The sequence below is a fragment of the Lepidochelys kempii genome, chromosome 15 (assembly GCF_965140285.1).
Source record: "Lepidochelys kempii isolate rLepKem1 chromosome 15, rLepKem1.hap1, whole genome shotgun sequence".
Taxonomy (NCBI): Eukaryota; Metazoa; Chordata; order Testudines; family Cheloniidae; genus Lepidochelys; species Lepidochelys kempii.
In genome coordinates this window covers 12,805,777-12,812,380 of record NC_136394.1, presented here as the reverse complement: position 1 = coordinate 12,812,380, position 6,604 = coordinate 12,805,777, and the positions used below count along the sequence as shown (strand labels likewise).

The following is a 6,604-nucleotide window of genomic DNA, read 5'->3' as shown; positions in this document are numbered from 1 at the left end:
TCCCTCAAGAGCTGTTAAGACATCAGTCGTACTGGGGAGAGACAGTCCTAGTCACAGGCAAAGAAAGCCCTGCGTCCAACAGGCACTGCCACCCCTTCCCCTTCTCCTTGGGGAAGACCCACTGCCTGTAGACAACCAGCTGGGTGATCCTGTATCTCAAGGGGCACAGGTGACTTCTCACTCCATGCCAGTGTCTTGTGCTCGTGCCTTAAGAGGCGATACTCTCGTCATTTGGTGCCAGGCTCCCTGACTAAGTAGGTCACATTTATGTTATTTCTCATTTATGTATAAAATCTTATGAATACTACTAGTTGGTTTGAAGCCTGCTGCTTTATCTTTTCAGATGGCCATTTGCTAATGCTGCATTATTTCAAGGTCTCTCCCTATCCCTCCCGTCAGGACTGGAAACTATATTCTAGAACTGCTGCCTCCGTTGCACAGAATCTTGGGAAACGGCCCTGACTCAGGGCAATGACTTTTAAATTGGGGTAACGGTCACCTTTATTTCCCCTCTGAACCCACACTGTCCTCCTGGGTAGTGTGAGAGAGAACATTCCTGGCTGGCTTCCCTGACCCTGAAACTGGGCTTAACAGATCATTCCTTGTTCGTGGAATTCTCTTTGCCCCTGCAGCAAATGACAATGATGCAGCTGGTGTCAGCAGAGGAGATCATTCAGACAAAGCCACTTAAACTCGAAGTGGGTCTGTCCACCTGGCCACACTTTCCTGTCCTGCCTTCCACATTAGGGAACTCGCAGTTGACCATGTCTCCACCCACAAACACAATGACATTAAATTAAACTTCCCCTGGCCCCAGCATAATGAGAACTAGCAGCATCAGCTCAGCTCTAGACACTGAGCAGCATAAATCATCTTCCTGATGCTTCCATGAAGCCAGCCTGGGCTTGGAGGCAGGGGTGGAGAGGAGCCTTCTGACATAATTAGACGGTCATTGAAGGACAAAAACAACCCATCTCCACACAAGCCCAGTTCTCCCACCTCACTCCAGCACATCACTTCACTGGCAGAGCACCATCTGATGCTCAGAGACAGGGGGTGGGGGTGGAGAAGCAAGACACACACGCACACACGGCTTCTACCAGGAGGACCAAGAGGTTGGAATGTCCCAAGAGGACAGCTGCTGGTCTCTGCTGCTGGACTCACTCCAGATGGAATTTTTCATGGCCCTGACAGGCAGGGGATTGCATGGTTCCCCCAGAGAGGGATATGATGGGTAAAAGTTAACAAACGTGCATCTAACGGGTGAGCGTGGGAAGTTAATGAATTAGAAACCAATGGCAAGGGAAAGAGTTTACTATTGGCAGCTCCCAGTGCAGGAGAGGTGAATGGATTATCGTTTACTGATGATCCCATAGCTGGCTGTGTCTGGGAATCTAGCTTTGGAACAGCCAAGATGTTTTACACTGAGCAGCCACTGCCCACAAGAAACAATTCCTAACACAGCCAATCAGCAACATTGGTGTCGTTGTCGTTAGGGGATGCCAGAATGCTTCTCGCAGTGCTCTGCAACTCGGCTCATGCCCAACCTCAGTTCTTATACACAGGGTACTATTTTTCCTCTCCATCACTGTTTGGCTCCCTTCACTACTGTACATCCAGATACAGGCCTTGGGAAGGAAATTATAACAATGATAATCCAGCTATCTATTTACAGTGTTCATTCACCCCTTTCATGTTTTGGCGTGGGCCCACATTTTCTAGTCTTCTGTAGAATATTTTTCATAACAAAGGGCTGGTCAATACCGGAAAATTACATCATGTTGATCATAAGAAACTTTGGCAACTAAAATAAGGTGAAATATGATTTAGCTCTCAGTTTAGACAGGAACTGTCATATTTAACATCATGTCAGCTGGTCATGGTTAACCCTATTTTCTTAGTCTACACTGAGTGTTTAACATGTTATCAGAATTCCTCAACATTGCTTTCTAACACAATTGAATTTTCCAGTGTAAACAAGCCCTCTATGGTAGTAATCTCAAAAAACTATACAGAATAGTTTTCTTTGCATGATACTTCAGTTTTGAGTTAGAAATGTTGTGCCTTACCGAGGCTTGAAGCAAAGAAGTCTTATATCATTGAAAGGGGTGAATTCCTGGCTGAGGGTATAAAAAGCACATTTCTAGCCCTGATGAATCACAAGATATCAGACTTTGAATTAGTGGACCAAGATTGAAAATTGCCCATCCTGCACCTCAGCCCTGTGCAATGTTTTAGATAAGGGAGAGGAGTAGAGATGGGGGTAGAAATTCACTGCTGGGAAAGAAAGAAGGAACCCTTTAATTCATTTTAAAATAGCAGCTGTTTGAATCTGGTCAGAAAGTTTTGGAATGTTAGAATAAATTCCAGGGGAGATGGAATAGAGGTCAGTGCCTAGGGGAGGAAGTCAAAGGTTCCTGTAAATGCTGTGTACCACGTGGCAGTGTAATTCATCACAACTGTCAGCACCATGTACGTGAATATAGTGTGTGTGTACAGTTTACTGATTGCATCAAACACATTGACTATTTATGTAGTATTCAGCCTTGGGGGTGGGGGACACTTTTTTTTTTTTAATCCAATGATAAATATACCCACATGGCCTTTCTACAGGATCTCTCCATTTGTCAAAGCTGCAGCTCATGCCTCCTCAGGATGGCAGAGCCTCTCAGTGTTGGACTTCTGATGTATTAGAAGCCCATGAAATCCTCCTGGCAGAGAAATGCAGGGGAGAGGACAGTGATGGACATACAAGTTCTTTAAAGGTGGAATTTTCAAAAGTGCTCATTTTTGACCTAACTCTGCTTCCATTGAAATCAATGCATGTTTTACTATGGACGTCAGTGGGACCAGAGTTAGGCCAAGGATGAGCCCTTTTGATAACCCCACCCTAAATCCCTTCATTGGCTCCCTTACCCTCCACAGTTTAGCCCTGCCCTATCTTCCCATCCCACTGCAAGGGTAACTCCTGCCTTTGCTCTGCCAGCTTCAAATCACTTCTTTGGCTGCTTCACCCACAAGCCCCTTTGTACTTGCTCCCACATTCCCGTCAAAATCCACAAAGCCACCACCTTATCTTCCCCCAAGTCCCTCCTCAGAGCTCACACCTTCCGAAATGCATACAGGGAATTACTGCTCCTGACTGGCTACGAACTGTACACAGCTAGTCTGGGCTAAAATATCCCAGCACTTGTTACCCGTATTCCCACATCCCTCCTCCTGCTTGTCTATCTCTATCCTCTAAGCTCTTTTACTGTGTGTTTATGCCACATCTGGCACTATGGGGCCCGAGACTGTTGAGGCCTTCAGGTGCTACCACAATACAAGTGTTTAATACATTCACTTCCCTTCTTACACACACAGCTTGGATTAACCAGTAAAGACTCTCTCCCTTTATTAGTTCAGCAACAACCAGATATATGCAAGACCCCAGGGCATTTTTCTCAGACGCATTTACAGGACTGGAATCTGGCGTTTTCTATTTATGTATTGGGCTGGCCTGCAATGACACCTTATTGTCCAGTCTATGACAAAAGATGGGGAAAGGCACTGAAAACCATCCAGTGCCAGGCCTATTAGGGTGATTTACCCTATTTAATTAGCAGCCCTTTGGGTCTGTTAAGCCTCCAGGTAAAAATATCACAACGTGTGCACGTTATGACATGTTAGCAACTGTACTGATGGGAAGAAAATGGCACCTTTATGAGCTGCAAGGTAAGTGAGCAGAGTCACAGCAGGTGTCCGGAAGCTGTAGAGAATGCCCTTTTGCTCTCAGAGCTACTTAGACTGCAGAGGCCCAGCCTACATGAGAGACATTTGAATGTATTATAGGAGAGATTGGAAACTTCTCGCTGATCCTGCCCCAGAGTCCTGCCTTGCCAGAGAAAGATCTGGAAAAACTGCCCACGACTGAGACCAGAATGAAGGAGGAACCTCTCCCTCCCAAACATGCAGCTACCTCAAAGAGAAAAGGACACACTGGCCTTCCCAAGGCAAAGAAGGAGAACAGCTCACCCCTTCAGATAACGTAAGTGCCACCGGGAGAGACTGACCAGTTGAATTAGAGGGAACTTTTTCTAAATTTTCAGTTAAACTCAGACAAGTGAGGCCACAATGACTAGCTAGGAATCTAAAAGGGCCCAGTGTTCAGAGTAAAGTTGGGGCATTAGGTTTTCAAAAGTGCCTATGTCAATGGGATTTGTTCTCCTAAATCACTTAGGAACTTTTGAAAACCCCTGCAGGAAGAGCCAGAGCAGGTTCAAACAGCTCTTTTCCACTGTTCCTGACAATGCACATCAAACGGGCACATCAAAGCAATGGCAGACTCACTGCTGCTGATGGAGGGATGATTGGTAAGTGTCCAAATGAGTGCGCCCTCCAGCAAATTAAGAGTCTGTTTCATGGCTCTGTTTACATAAGGAAAAGATTCCTGAAGATAACTATTAAAATAAGAGTCAGGACCAGGGGAGTGCAGCTTTAGGCCAGTAGTTCTCCTTCAGGACTCAGAGAGAAGCAGGCTGTGCCCAGGAGGGTCTGGGGTGGAGGGTTTCTGGTGGCAGACATTGGTCAGAGGGCATGTTCCACTAACACCACTCCTGACCTTTTGTGAAATCCTACAAGAGATTTCTAGCTGAAGGAGCCCTGCCAAAAGGACATGGGATTTGCCTTCGCTGAACAGATGCACGGTTCTCTAGTCTGGCATTCTGTCTCGGCACCGCATGCTATACTGGAGGCTTCAGAGAAAGGAGCTAATGGTGGTTTTAAACTGTTTGGAAATAAGGCACTAAACAGAGGAACAGAGTAACCTGCACAGGAGTGATGAGCTGATCGCCCCCTAACTACTGGGGAAAGGGAGTGAGTCCTGTCTCAGATCCCTGCCACGACCAACTTTTTGACCATGATTCATGTTCCTCTGAAAAAAAGAAACCTCAGGGGTTTTAAATACACAAACTCTACTTGGGCTGGGTTTTGTGCATGTTTTATCTTCTGTGCATTAGTGTCTGTGTCTTAGTCTATACAAGTATGATCTGGGGCGTGTGTGTGGCCTATAGATTCTTCACAGGTCAAACCCAACTGGGTGTGTAAGAAGGAAAATGAATTTGTTAAACATTTATGTTGTGGTAGCACCTAGAGGCTTCATGGGAGTAAGTCCCATTCCTGTCTCATGTTCCTGGTCAAATTTTCAAAGAAGGTTCCAATGTGGGGGGGGAGGGACGGAGGGATAGCGCAGTGGTTTGAGCATTGGCCTGCTACACCCAGGGTTGTGAGTTCAATCCTTGAGGGGGCCAATTTAGGAATCTGGGGCAAAAATTGGGGATTGGTCCTGCTTGAGCAGGGAGTTGGACTAGATGACCTCCTGAGGTCCCTTCCAACTCTGATATTCTATGATTCTATGATGCTGTCATGTGCTGACAGGACAGGCACAGCTGTGGTGAGAGCAGGTGGAAGGGAAGGCAGAGATGGCAACTGGCAAACAATCCTGAAGGAGCAAGTGAGAATGGTGCTGTGGAGAGGAGAGGATATGGCGGCGGGCATGTAAAAAAGGAACTTGTAAGCAGCGACAGACAAAAGCTATAAAAAGTGTGAGAGGAGAAGATCTTCAGAGTATAAGTCCTGGGAGGAATGCAAGAAAGATGGGGGGCAGGGGAGTAGGTGACAAGGAAGTGGAATGAACAGGAGAGCAGACTGTTGAATGCAGAGAATGTGGGTGGGATGTTGGGGACTATGAGACCTTGTACATTAAAGAGTTAACAGGAACACAACTATCATTGCTGTGCTTAAAGCACAAGAGTGAGAATCAGGCGCTCCGGGTTCTATGTCAATTTCTGCCACAACGGGGGGTAGTTCTCTCTTCTGGGGGCATCAGCAAGGCTGTCTGTTGCTGTCTGTAAAACACAGTGAGCTCTTTGGACAGAAGGCGCCATTCTAGTACAAAGCAACCGGTGGTGACCAAGTCAAACTTTGACATTTGACCTCAGCTGGGATGAATGAGGAAGCACAAAGCACTAAGACAGGTTTCAGAGTAACAGCTGTGTTAGTCTATTTGCAAAAAGAAAAGGAGTACTTGTGGCACCTTAGAGACTAACCAATTTATTTGAGCATAAGCTTTCGTGAGCTACAGCTGTAGCTCACGAAAGCTTATGCTCAAATAAATTGGTTAGTCTCTAAGGTGCCACAAGTACTCCTTTTCTTAAAGCACTAAGAGGAGCACTAAACAAGTAGAAACGTACCCAGACCAGTCTGACTCAAAGGCTCAAGACAAATGTGCGTGCACTTGACCAACATGCACTCTGGTGGCCAGCTTCTGCACTGACTTCCACAGTGAACAGCCTTCTGGAGCCAGTGGGGTTTCCCTTAACTTATCTAAGGCTGCCCGAGGGATGCTTTCCCCCAGGATTAACAGCAGGCCCTGGAACTTGGATGTTTACTGCCAAGATGGCATCCTCCCAGTCTGTGCTCCCTGTTCTCATTCTCCCTGCTTTCCATTCAGGTCCCTCTGTGACCCTATTTCTCTCCATTCAGGTCTCTTCTCTCTCCACTGGGAGTAGAGGGGAACAGCACGGGAATGAAGTTGCAGGCCCCCTGATCCAGCCCTATGTAAGCA

The 6,604-nt window shown here is 46.6% G+C and overlaps 1 long non-coding RNA gene across 1 annotated transcript; it reads left to right on the top strand.

Moving 5' to 3' along the window:
• Positions 1–4,439, top strand: LOC140898662 (uncharacterized). Its single transcript, XR_012155053.2, has 3 exons — positions 1–254; positions 3,832–4,027; positions 4,220–4,439. It is a non-coding gene; the product is annotated as an uncharacterized LOC140898662 (long non-coding RNA).
• The last annotated feature ends 2,165 nt before the right edge of the window (positions 4,440–6,604 follow it).